This window comes from Symphalangus syndactylus, chromosome 22, assembly GCF_028878055.3.
Source record: "Symphalangus syndactylus isolate Jambi chromosome 22, NHGRI_mSymSyn1-v2.1_pri, whole genome shotgun sequence".
NCBI classification, from domain to species: Eukaryota; Metazoa; Chordata; class Mammalia; order Primates; family Hylobatidae; genus Symphalangus; species Symphalangus syndactylus.
In genome coordinates, this window is record NC_072444.2 from 73,386,857 (window position 1) to 73,401,218 (window position 14,362).

A 14,362-nucleotide genomic window follows, 5' to 3' on the forward strand; every position below is an offset into this window, starting at 1 on the left:
GGTGCAGAGCACTATGGGTGATACATGTGTTAAACACAGTCTGTTTTTAAGGAACTTAAAATACAGGATTTTATTTGTTCATCTTAAGGCAGCCGTGCATTATCTCAAAATGAATAAAATGTGTTTGGTATTTTTTTTTCCTTGTTGTCCATTTTAGAGTATTTTTGGTAGTCTGTTAATTGTGAACCTTCAATGCTTCCTTAAGTTTTAATTATTAGCCATTAATCCTTACTCTGAGGAAAGCTTCTGTCCTGTTTTTTCCTCAACTACATGTTTTCCATTTCTGTCAGTTTATTAGATTATAGTGCAGTGGTTTTTAAAAAGTCTGTTCTGGGGAGCTTTAGTCACCTTGATACTCCTTGGGATGGTGAAGTCAGTTTTTAAAGCCTGTTTTTAGTTATATTGCATCAGAATCACCTGTTTGGGTCTTTGATTTTAAAGGAAACAAAAAACGTTTCAGGATCCTTTTCTTTGGGAGTGGGGTCTGAAAAATCAGGGTTTTTGTTCTTTTGTTAGTAGTAGTAGTAGTATGTGAGACAGGGTCTCACTGTGTTGCCCAGGCTGGAGTACAGTGGTGTGATCATGGTTCACTGCAGCTTTGACCTCCCAGGCTCTAGCACTTCTCCCACCTCAACCTCCTGAGTAGCTGGGACTACAGCTGTGCACCACTATGCCTGGCTAATTTTATTTTAATGCTTTTAGACACAGGATCTCACTTTGTTGCCCATGCTGATCTCAAACACCTGGACTCAAGCAGTCCTCCTGCCTTGGACCCCCAAAGTGTTGGGATTACAGGTATGAGCCACTGAATCCATTAAAAAATCAGTTTTAAAAACATACATTATACCACCTCATACCCTTTAGAATGGCTACTATCAAAAACAGAAAATAACAAGTGTTGGCAAGGATGTGGTGAATTGGAACTCTTGTGGACTGTTGGGAATGTAAAATGGTATAGCCACTGTGGAAAACAGTATGATCATCCCTCAGAAAATTGAAGATAGACTTACCATGTGGTCCAGCAATTCCATTTCTGTGTATATACCCAGAAAAATGAAAAGAAGGTCTCAAAGAGATACTTGTGTACCCATGTTCATAGCAGCATTATTCACAAAAGCTAAAACATGGAATTAATACAGGTATTCATCACTGGATGAATGGGTAAGCAAAATGTGGTGTGTACTTAGAATGAATATTATTGAGCCTTAAAAAGGAAGGCAGTGACACATGGTTACAATATGGATGAACCTTGAGACATTTGCCAAGTGAAATAAGTCATTATCTGAGGTACTTAGAGTAGTCAGAATCATAGAGACAGACAGTAGAATGGTGGTTGCTAGGGACTGGGGAGAGGGAGAAATGGAGAGTTATTGTTTAATAGGTACAGAGTTTCAGTTTTACAAGAGGAAAAGCATTATGGAGACAGATAGTGGTGATTATGCAACATTATGAATGTATTTACTACCACTGAACTGCACACTTATAAACAGTTGAGGGTACTTTTATGCTATATGTATTTCAACACAATAAAAAATGAAAAAGGGAAAACATGCATCGTAGGTATATACTCAAATTTGAGAATCCCTGTTCTTGATGAGTCACAATGAGTATCAAGTGGCGTGTCCCCAAACTAATTTATAACTCAACATTTTTACTTATTTAGCCTCTGATTCCTTCCCCTATATTCCCAACTTTCTTTGTAAGTGGTGTTCTCTTGTCCCTTTCAGGAACTGGAACAACAACAGGGATATAACTTAGCCCAGAGTTGGAGGCAAATTAGCTTTGCATATCGTGGCCACGGAAAGCCTTACACTTCTAACCTGGGCCATAGGCTCCCAGCTATGTCCTGGTGACATTAGGGATTTTTAATGTGTATCTTTTTTCTTTTTCTTTCGTTTTTTTTTTTTTTTCTAATTTTGTTTTAGTGTTTTTATTTTTAAGGTAAAGGAATGAATAGTACGGGAAACCCAATGTATCCGTCAGCAAACCATCAGCTTCATATTTTATTTATTCCTCACACTTTTTATGGTAATATATTTTAAAACAAATCCCAGACACTATTTCACCCATAAATATTTCATTGTTTATCTTTCAAAGGATTTGTGTCTTTTTCCCAGCATAACCACAGTATCATGATAACCAAATTAATAATAATTCCTTGATAGCACCTAATTTATATAAACTGGCCAAATAGTACATCTGGCCTTAGGGCTATCTATAGGTTCTAACCCTTAAGTAAGATGTTATGTTTTATATATTTACTACTGCACAGTTATCATTAAAAAAAAAAAAAAGAAAAGAAAACTCTTAAAGTACTTTCCCTACTAACAGAGTTGAGTGATGATAAGTTTTAGAATATAAAATTCACAGTTCCAAGATGGCTGAATAGGAACAGCTCTGGTCTGCAGCTCCCAGTGTGATCGATGCAGAAGATGGGTGATTTCTGCATTTCCAACTGAGCTCTGGAGAGAGCAGTGGTTCTCCCAGCATGGTGTTTGAGCTCTGAGAATGGACAGACCACCTCCTCAAGTGGGTCCCTGACCCCTGTATAGCCTAACTTGGAGACACGTCCCACTAGGGGCCGACTGACACCTCATACAACCAGGTGCCCCTCTGAGATGAAGCTTCCAGAGGAAGGATTAGGCAGCAATATTTGCTGTTGTGCAATATTTGCTGTTCTGCAGCCTCCGCTGGTGATATCTAAGCAAACAGTGTCTGGAGTGGACCTCCAGCAAACTCCAACAGACCTGCAGCTGAGGGACCTGACTGTTAGAAGGAAAACTAACAAACAGAAAGGAATAGCATCAACATCCACACCAAAACCCCATCTGTAGGTCACCATCATCAAAGACCAAAGGTAGATAAAACCACAAAGATGGGGAGAAACCAGAGCAGAAAAGCTGAAAATTCTAAAAACCAGAGCACCCCTTCTCCTCCAAGGGATCACAGCTCCTCACCAGCAATGGAACAAAGCTGGACAGAGAATGACTTTGACAAATTGACAGAAGTAGCCTTCAGAAAGTCGGTAATAACAGACTTCTTCAAGCTAAAGGAAGATGTTCGAACCCAATGCAAGGAAGCTAAAAACCTTGAAAAATGATTAGACGAATGGCTAACTAGAATAAACAGTGTAGAGAAAACCTTAAATGACTTGATGGAGCTGAAAACCATGGCACGAGAGCTTCATGATGCATGCACAAGCTTCAGTGGCCGATTAGATCAAGTGGAAGAAAGGGTATCAGTCATTGAAGATCAAATGAATGAAATGAAGCAAGAAGTTTAGAGAAAAAAAGAGTAAAAAGAAATGAAAAAAGCCTCCAAGAAATATGGGACTATGTAAAAAGACCAAGTCTACCTATGATTGGTGTACCTGAAAGTGGCGGGGAGAATGGAACCAAGCTGGAAAACACTCTTCAGGATATTATCCAGGAGAACTTCCCCAACCTAGCAAGGCAGGCCAACATTCAAATTCAGGAAATACAGAGAACACCACAAAGATACTCATCGAGAAGAGCAACCCCAAGACACATAATTGTCAGATTCACCAAGGTTGAAATGAAGGAAAAAATGCTAAGCACAGCCAGAGACAAAGGTCAGGTTACCCACAAAGGGAAGCCTATCAGACTAACAGCTGATCTCTCAGCAGAAATCCTACAAGCCAGAAGAGTGGGGGCCAATATTCAACATTCTTAAAGAACAGAATTTCCAACCCAGAATTTCCTGTCCAGCCAAACTAAGCTTCATAAATGAAGGAGAAATAAAATCATTTACAGACAAACAAATGCTGAGAGATTTTTGTCACCACCAGGCTTGCCGTGCAAGAGCTCCTGAAGGAAGCACTAAACATGGAAAGGAACAACTGGTACCAGCCACTGCAAAAACATGCCAAATTGTAAAGACCATTGATGCTAGGAAGACACTGCATCAACTAATGGGCAAAATAACCAGCTGACATCATAATGACAGGATCGGATTCACACATAACAATATTAACCTTAAATGCAAATGGGTTAAATGCCCCAATTAAAAGACACAGACTGGAAATTGGATAAAGAGTCAAGACCCATCAGTGTGCTGTATTCAGGAGACCCATCTCACGTGCAGAGACACACATAGGCTCAGAATAAAGGGATGGAGGAAGATCTACCAAGCAAATGGAAAACAAAAAGAGGCAGGGGTTGCAATCCTAGTCTCTGATAAAACAGACTTTATACCAACAAAGTTCAAAAGAGACAAAGAAGGCCATTACATAATGGTAAAGGGATCAATTCAACAAGAAGAGCTAACTATCCTAAATATATATGCACCCAATACAGGGGCACCCAGATTCATAAAGCAAGTCCTGAGAGACCTAAAAAGTGACTTAGACTCCCACACAATAATAATGGGAGACTTTAACACCCCACTGTCAACATTAGACAAATTAATGAGACAGAAGGTTAACAAGGATATCCAGAACTTGAACTCAGCTCTGCAACAAGCAGACCTAATAGACATCTACAGAACTCTCCACCCTAAATCAGCAGAATATACATTCTTCTCAGCACCACATTGCACTTATTCCGAAATTGACCACATAGCTGGAAGTAAAGCACTCCTCAGCAAATGTGAAAGAACAGAAATCACAACAAACTGTCTCTCAGACCACAGTGCAATCAAATTAGAACTCAGGATTAAGAAACTCACTCAAAACTGCTCAACTACATGGAAACTGAACAGCTTGCTCCTGAATGACTACTGGGTACATAACGAAATGAAGGCAGAAATAAAGATGTTCTTTGAAACCAATGAGAGCAAAGACACAACATACCGGAATCTCTGGGACACATTTAAAGCAGTGTGTGAGGGAAATTTGTAGCACTGAATACCCACAAGAGAAAGCAGGAAAGATCTAAAATTGACACCCTAACATCACAATGAAAAGAACTAGAGAAGCAAGAGCAAACACATTCAAAAGCTAGCAGAAGGCAAGAAATAACTAAGATCAGAGCAGAACTGAAGGAGATAGAGACACAAAAATCCCTTCAAAAAATCAGTGAATCCAGGAGCTGGTTTTTTGAAAAGATCAACAAAATTGATAGACTGCTAGCAAGACTAATAAAGAAGAAAAGAGAGAAGAATCAAATAGATGCAGTAAAAAATGATAAAGGGGATATCACCACCTGCCCCACAGAAATACAGACTACTGTCAGAGAATACTATAAACCCCTCTACGCAAATAAACTAGAAAATCTAGAAGAAATGGATAAATTCCTGGACACATACACCCTCCCAAGACTAAACCAGAAAGAAGTTGAATCTCTGAATAGACCAATAACAGACTCTGAAATTGAAGCAATAATTAATAGCCTACCAACCAAAAAAACTCCACGACCAGACGGATTCACAGCTGAATTCTACCCGAGGTACAAAGAGGAGCTGGTACCATTCCTTCTGAAACTATTCCAATCAATAGAAAAAGAGGGAATCCTCTCTAACTCATTTTATGAGGCCAGCATCATTCTGATAGCAAAGCCTGGCAGAGACACAACAAAAAAGGGGAGTTTTAGACCAACATCCCTGATGAACATTGATGTGAAAATCCTCAATAAAATACTGGCAAACTAAATTGAGAGGCACATCAAAAAGCTTATCCACCAAGATCAAGTTGGCTTCATCCCTGGGATGCAAGGCTGGTTCAGCATACGCAAATCAATAAACGTAATCCATCCTATAAAGAGAACCAAACACAAAAACCACATGATTATCTCAGTAGATGCAGAAAAGGCCTTTGACAAAATTCAGCAGCCCTTCATGCTAAAAACTCTCAGTAAACTAGGTATTGATGGAACATATCTCAAAATAGAGCTATTTATGACAAACCCACAGCCAGTATCATAGTGAATGGGCAAAAACTGGAAGCATTCCCTTTGAAAACTGGCACAAGACAGGGATGCCCTCTCTCACCACTCCTATTCAACATAGTGTTGGAAGTTCTGGCCAGGACAATCAGGCAGGAGAAAGAAATAAAGGGTATTCAATTAGGAAAAGAGGAAGTCAAATTGTCCCTGTTTGCAGATGACATGATTGTATATTTAAAAAACCCCATCGTCTGAGCCCAAAATCTCCTTAAGGTAATAAGCAACTTCAGCAAAGTCTCAGGATACAAAATCAATGTGCAAAAATCACAAGCATTCTTATACACCAATAACAGACAAACAGAGAGCCAAATCATGAGTGAACTCCCATTCACAGTTGTTTCAAAGAGAATAAAATACCTAGGAATCCAACTTACAAGGGATGTGAAGGACCTCTTCGAGGAGAACTACAAACCACTGCTCAACAAAATAAAAGAGGACACAAACAAATGGAAGAACTTTCCATGCTCATGGATAGGAAGAATCAATATCGTGATGGCCATACTGCCCCAGGTAACTTATAGATTCAATGCCGTCCCATCAAGCTACCAATGACTTTCTTCACAGAATTGGAAAAAACTACTTTAAAGTTCATATGGAACCAAAAAAAGAGTCCACATTGCCAAGACAATCCTAAGCAAAAAGAACAAAGCTGGAGGCATCATGCTACCTGACTTCAAACTATACTACAAGTCTACAGTAACCAAAACAGCATGGTACTGGTACCAAAACAGAGATATAAACCAATAGAACAGAACAGAGGCCTCAGAAATAACGCCACACATCTACAACCATCTGATCTTTGACAAACCTGACAAAAACAAGAAATAGGGAAAGGATTCCCTATTTAATAAATGGTGCTGGGAATACTGGCCAGCCATATACAGAAAGCTGAACCTGGATCCCTTCCTTACATCTTATACAAAAATTAATTCAAGATGGATTAAAGACTTAAATGTTAGACCCAAAACCATAAAAACCCTAGAAGAAAACCTAGGCAATACCATTCAGGACATAGGCATGGACAAGGAATTCATGACCAAAACACCAAAAGCAATGGCAACAAAAGCCAAAATTGACAAATGGGATCTAATTAAACTAAAGAGCTTCTGCACAGCAAAAGAAACTACCATCAGATTGAACAGGCAACCTACAGAATGGGAGAAAATTTTTGCAGTCTACTCATCTGACAAAGGGCTAATATCCAGAATCTACAAAGAGCTTAATCAAATTTACAAGAAAAAAATCAAACAACACCATCAAAAAGTGGGCAAAGGAAATGAACAGACACTTTTCAAAAGAAGATATTTATGCAGCCAACAGACACATGAAAAAATGCTCATCATCACTGGTCTTCAGGGAAATTCAAATCAAAACCACAATGAAATACCATCTCACACCAGTTAGAATGGTGATCATTAAAAAGTCAGGAAACAACAGGTGCTGGAGAGGATGTGGAGAAAACACTTTTACACTGTTGGTGGGACTGTAAACTAGTTCAACCATTGTGGAAGACAGTGTGGCAATTCCTCAGGGATCTAGAACTAGAAATACCACTTGACCCAGCCATCCCATTACTGGGTATATACCCAAAGGATTATAAATCATGCTACTATAAAGACACATGCACATGTACGTTTATTGTGGCACTATTCACAACAGCAAAGACTTGGAACCAACCCAAATGTCCAACAGTGATAGACTAGATTAAGAAAATGTGGCACATATACACCATGGAATAGTATGCAGCCATAAAAAAGGATGAGTTCATGTCCTTTGTAGGGACATGGATGAAGCTGGAAACCATCATTCTCAGCAAACCATCGCAAGGGCAAAAAACCAAACACCACATGTTCTCACCCATAGGTGGGAATTGAACAATGAGAACACTTGGACATAGGAAGGGGAACATCACACACCGGGGCCTGTTGTGGGATGGTGGGGGGAGGGGGGAGGGATAGCATTAGGAGATACACTTAATGTAAAAGAGAGTTCCCATATACCTCCTGTATCCACGCGTGCACATGCACGCGCACACACACACACAATCTCCCCCACCGATATCCCCCAGTGTATTTCATTCAGTCTCTCTTTTTGTCTTAGCCTGGGTAGAGGCTTATTGATTTTATTGATTAAAATCAGCTTTTGGTTTTATTGTTTTTTTCTATTATTTCCTGTTTTCAGTTTGATTAATTTCTCCTCTTTTTTTTTCTTCGCTTACTTTGGGTTTCATTTGCTCTTCTAGTTTTCTAAAATGGAAGCTTAGATGATTGGTTTTAGATCTTCTTTCCTAATATATGCAGTCAGTCCTATAAATTTTTCTCTAAGCACTACTTTTCTCTGTCCCACAAATTTTGGTGTTACATTTTCATTTTCATTCAGTTTAGAATATTTTAAAAATTTCTTTAGAGATTTCTTCTTTGATCCATGTATTTTAAATAACACATATGTAAAATACTTGGGATTCTAAGTATTTTTGGATTTTCCAGCTATATTTTTGTTATTCATTTCTATTTTAGTTCCATTGTGATCTTAGGACACACTTTGTATCATTTCTACTGTCATAAAATTTATTATTTTTTTATGGCTCAGAATGTGATCTTTCTGATGATTGTTTCCATGTGAGTTTTAGAAAATGTGTGTTCTGCTCTTTTTGTATGCAGCATTTTATAAATAAATGCCAATTAGATCAGTTGACTGATGATGCTGTTCAGTTTAAGTATATCCTTACTGATTTTTTGCTTGCTGTATCTGTCCATTTCTGATAGAAGGCTATTAAAATTTCCAGCTACAATAGTGGATTCATCTGTTTTTCCTAGCAGTTATATCAATTTTTGCCTCACATAGTTTGTTGCTCTGTCGTTAGGCACATACACATTAAGAATTGTTATATCTTCTTGGAGTATTGACTCTTATTATGTAATGTGCCTCCTCATCCCTAGTAACTTCCCTTGCTGTGAGGTCTCTTCTGTCTCAAGTGATTAAGCTACTCTGGCTTTGTTTTGATTGGTGTAAGCATGGTGTATCTTTCTCTGTTCCTTTAATCTATATGTGTCTATATTTAAAGTGGATTTCTTGTAGATAGCTATTTGGGTCTTGTTTTTGTTCCACTCTGATAATCTCTTTCAGTTGGTGTATTTAGACCATTGATATTTAAAGTGATTATTGATTGCCTTGGATTAATATCTACCATATCTGTTAATGTTTTCTATTTGTTGCCCTTGGTCTTTGTTTCTGGTTTTATCTTCTTTACTTTTTGTGCTTTTAATTAAGAATTTTATACTTCTGTTTTCTCTCCTTTCTTAGCATATCTATCATAGTGTGTGTGTGTGTGTGTGTGTGTGTGTGTGTGTGTGTGTGTGTGTTTGCCCTAGAATTTACACTGTACATTTACAGTTAATGCAAGGCCACTTGCAAGTAGCACTATAATGCTTCACAGGTTGTACAAGTACTTTATAATAAAAAATTTCTAATTCCTCCTTTCTGTCCCTCGTATCATTGCTGTCATTCATTTGACACACAGACACACACACAGTCAATGTGCCACATAATATTTTGATCAACAATGAACCACATATACAATTATAATGGAACTGAAAAATTCTTATTGCTTAGTGATGTCATAGCCATTGGAATGTTGTAGAACAGTGCATTACTGATGCTGGTGTAAACAAATCTGCACTGCCAGTTATGTAAAAGTATAGCACATACAGGCCACGTGTGGTGGCTCACACCTGTAATCCCAATACTTTGGGAGGCTGAGGCTGGAAGATTGCTTGGGGCCAGGAGTTGGAGACCAGCCTGGGCAGAGACTCCATCTCTACAAAAAATGAAAACAATAGCCAGGTGTGGTAATATATTCCTATAGTCCTAGCTACCTGGTAGGCTGAGGCAGGAGGATTACTTGAGATTAGGAGTTTGTGGTTACAGTGAAGCATGATCACACCACTGCACTCCACTCTGAGCAACATTGTGAGATCCCATCTGAAAAAGGAAAAGGAAAAGTATAGCATGCTGGCCAGGTGCCATGGTGGCTCACACCGGTAATCACTTTGGGAGGCGTGAGGCAGGAAGGTCCCTTGAGCCCAGGAGTTTGAGACCCACCTGGGCAACATAGGGAGACCCTGTCTTAATAAATAAATAAATAACATTTATTCACAGTACTAATACTTGATAATAAATATGTTACTAGCTTGTGTATTTACTATTCTATACTTTTTAATCATTATTTTAGAATGTATTTCCTCTACTTAACTAAAAGATGTAAAACAGCCTTAGGCAGGTCCTTCAGGAGATATTTCAGAAGACATTATTATAGGAGATAATAGCTTCATGCAAGTTATTGCCCCTAAAGAGCTTCCAGTGGGACAAGATGTAGATAAGAAAGACAGTGATAATGATGATCCTGACCCAGTGTAGGCCTAGGCTAATGGGTGTGTTTATGTCTTAGTTTTTGACACAAAAAATTTATAAATAAGAAAAAGCTTATAGAATAAGAATTTAGAGAAAATATTTTGTACAGCTGTATACTGTTTTAAGCTGTGTTGTTACAAAAGAGACAAAAAGTTAAAAAAGGTAAAAGTTTATAAAGTGAAAAAGTTACAGTAAGCTGTTTATTATTAGAGAAAAAAATTTTTTTTAAGTTTAGTGTAGGCTGAGTGTAGTCTACAACGATGCAATGTCCTAAACCTTTGCATTCAGTCACCCCTCAACTCACCTAGACAACTTTCCATCCTATAAGCTATATTTATGATGTGCCCTATATAGTATATACCATTTTTCATCTTTTATGCCGTATTTCTACTGTACCTTATCTATGTTTAATGTTTAGATACACAGATACTTCCCATTATTTCACAGTTGCCTACACTAGTATGCTCTACAGGTTTGTAGCCTAGGAACAATAGGCTACAGCATATAGCATAGGTTGTAGCATTAGGTTTGTGTAGGTACACTCTGTGATGTTCCCACAATGAATGAAATCATCTAACATGCATTTGTCAGAATGTTTCTTTTTTATTTCTTGATTCAGGGGTACATGTGCAGGATGTCCAGGTTTCTTGCCTAGTTAGACGTGTCATGGTGATTAGCTGCACAGATCATCCCATCACCTAGGTATTAAGCCCAGCATCCATTAGCTGTTCTTCCAGATGCTCTCCCTCCTCCCACCCCTCACCCTTTGACAGGCCCCAGTGTGGGTCGTTCCCCCGACCCCCATGTGTCCATGTGTTCTCATCATTCAGCTCCCACTTCTAAGTGAGAACATGCAGTATTTGATTTTCTGTTCCTGTGTTAGTTTGCTAAGGGTGATGGCTTCCAGCTCCATTCATGTCCCTGCAGAGGACGCGATCTCATTCCTTTTTTTTTTGGCCACATAATATTCTGTGGTGTGTACGTAGCACATTTGCATTAGCCAGTCTATCATCGATGGGCATTTAGGTTGATTCCATGTCTTTGGTATTGTGAATAGTGCTGCAGTGAACATGCATTCATGTATCTTTATAATAGAATGATTTATATTCCTTTGGGTATCTGCCAAGTAGTGGGATTGCTGAGTCAAATGGTATTTCTGCCTCTAGGTCTTTGAGGAATTGCCACACTGTCTTCCACAATGGTTGAACTAATTTACACTCCCACCAACAGTGTAAAAGCGTTTCCTTTTTCTCCACAACCTTGCCAGCATCTGTCGTTTTTTGACTTTTTAATAATTGCCATTCTGACTGGTGTGAGATGGTATCTCATTGTGGTTTTGATTTGCATTTCTCTAATGATCAGTGATGTTGAGCTTCTTTTCATGTTTTTTGGCCACATGAATGTCTTTGGAGAAGTGTCTGTTCATGTCCTTTGACCACTTTTAATCGGGTTGTTTTTTTCTTGTAAATTTGTTTAAGTTCCTCGTAGATGCTGGATTATTACATCTTTGTCAGATGGGTAAGTTGCAAAAAGTTTCTCCCATTCTGTAGGTTGTCTGTTTACTCTGATGAGAGTTTCTTTTGCTGTGCATAAGCTCTTTAGTTTAGATTCCATTTGTCAAGTTTTGCTTTTGTTGCAATTGCTTTTGGCATCTTTGTCATGAAATCTTCGCCCATGCGTATATCCTGAATGGTATCGCCTAGATTTTCTTCTAGGGTTTTTTTTTTTTTTTTTTTTTTTTTTGAGACAGAGTCTTGCTCTGTTTCCCAGGCTGAAGTGCAGTGGTGCGATCTCGGCTCACTGCAAGCTCCGCCTCCCGGGTTCACACCATTTTCCTGCCTCAGCCTCCTGAGTAGCTGGGACTACAGGCACGTGCCACCGTGCCCGGCTACTTTTTTCTATTTTTAATAGAGACCAGGTTTCACCATGTTAGCCAGGATGATTTTGATCTCCTGACCTCGTGATCTGCCCGCCTCGGCCTCCCAAGGTGCTGGGATTACAGGGAAGAGCCACTGTGCCCGACCTCTTCTAGGGTTTTTATAGTTTTGGGTTTTCCATTTAAGTCTTTAATCATCTTGAATTGATTTTTGTTTTTGGTGTAAGGAAGGGGTCCAGTTTCAGTTTTCTGCATATGGCTAGCCAGTTCTCCGAGCACCATTTATTAAATAGGGAATTCTTTCCCCATTGCTTGTTTTAGTCAGGTTTGTTGGAGGTCAGGTGGTTGTATGTATGTGGTCTTATTTCTGGGTTCCCTATTCTGTTCCATTCGTCTGTGTGTCTGTTCTTGTACTAATATCATGCTGTTTTGATTACTATAGCCTTGCAGCATAGTTTGAAGTCAGGTAGTATGATGCCTCCATGTTTGTTCCTTTTGCTTAGGATTGTCTTGGCTACTTGGGCTCTTTTTTGGTTCCATATGAATTTTAAAATAGTTTCTTCTAATTCTCTGAAGAATGTCAGTGGTAGTTTAATGGGAATAGCATTGAATCTATAAATTGTTTTGGGCAGTGTGACCATTTTCATGATACTGATTCTTCCCACCCATGAACATGGAATGTTTTTCCATTTATTTGTGTCTTCTCTGATTTCTTTGAGCAGTGGTTTATAGTTCTCCTTGAAGAGGTCCCCCACTTCCCTTATTAGCTGTATTTCCAGGTATTTTATTATTTTTGTGGCAGTTGTGAATGTGAGTTCATTTGTGATTTGGCTCTCTGATTGCTTGCTATTGGTGTATAGGCAGGCCAACAATTTTTGAACATTGATTTTCTATCGTGAGACTTGCTGAAGTTGCTTATAAGCTTAAGAAGCTTTTGGGCTGAGACGATGGGGTTTTCTAGAAATAGGATCATTCTATCTGCAAACAAAGATAATTTTACTTCCTCTCTTTCTATTTGAATACATTTTATTTATTTCCCTTGCCTGATTGCCCTGGCCAGAACTTCCAATTCTATGTTGAATAGGAGTGGTGAGAAATGGCATGCATCTTTGTCTTGTGGTGGTTTTCAAGGGGAATGCTTCTAGCTTTTGCCCATTCAGTATGTTATTGGTGGGTTTGTCATATATGGCTCTTATTATTTTGAGGTATGTTCCTTGAATACCTAGTTTATTGAGAGTTTCTAACATGAAGGGATGTTGAATTGTATTGAAGGCCTTTTCTCCATCTATTGAGATAATCATGTATTTTTTTGTCTTTAGTTCTGTTTATGTGATGAATCTGTTTATGTTATGTGATGAACATTTTTTAATTTGCGTATGTTTAACCAGCCTTGCATCCTGGGGATGAAGTCTGCTTGATTGTGGTGGATAAGGTTTTTGATGTGCTGCTGGATTCAGTCTGCCAGTATTTTGTTGAGGAGTTTTGCATCGAGGTTCACCAAAGATGTTGGCCTGAAGTTTTCTTTTTTGTTTTATCTCTGCCAGGTTTTGGTATCAGGATGATGCAGGCCTTATAGAATGAACTAGGGAGGAGTCCCTCCTTTTCAGTTTTTTGAACAGTTTCAGTAGGAATGGTACCAGCTGTTCTTTTTACCTCTGGTATAATTTAGCTGTGAATCTGTCTAGTCCTGGGCTTTTTTTGGTTGATAGACTATTTATTACTGCTTCAACTTTAGAACTCATTATTGGTCTATTTAGGGATTCAGTTTCTTCCTGGTTCAGTCTTTGGAGAGTGTATGTGTCCAGGAATTGATCTATTTCTTCTAGATTTTCTAGTTTATGTGCATAAAGGTGTTTATAGTATTATCTGATGGCTGTTTGTATTTCTGTGGGGTTAGTGGTGATATCCCCCTTATCATTTCTGATTATATTTATTTGACTGTTCTGTCTTATTAGCCTAGCTAGTGGTCTGTCTTTAATAATTTCAAAAAAAACCAACTCCTGGATTCATTGATTTTTTTTTTTTTTTTTTTTTTTTTTTGAGGAGTTTTTCTTGTCTCTGTCTACTTCGGTTCAGCTCTGATACTGACTATTTCTTGTCTACTGGTAGCTCTGGGGTCTGTTTGCCCTTGGTCCTCTAGTTCTTTTAGTTGTGTTGTTAGGTTGTTAATTTCAGA

The 14,362-nt window shown here is 38.6% G+C and overlaps 1 protein-coding gene across 3 annotated transcripts in view; it reads left to right on the forward strand.

The window, feature by feature from the left end:
- EPC2 (enhancer of polycomb homolog 2) overlaps positions 1–14,362 on the forward strand; it is a 145,816-nt gene that overhangs the window by 60,214 nt on the left and 71,240 nt on the right. Inside the window, exon 1 of one of the 3 annotated variants that reach the window (XM_055260763.2) lies at positions 9,488–9,743. The exons of the other annotated variants lie outside the window; for them this stretch is intronic. The gene's annotated coding sequence lies outside the window, so the exon portion shown is untranslated. Of the gene's footprint in view, positions 1–9,487; positions 9,744–14,362 lie in introns of those variants that run through there. 3 annotated transcript variants of the gene reach the window in all.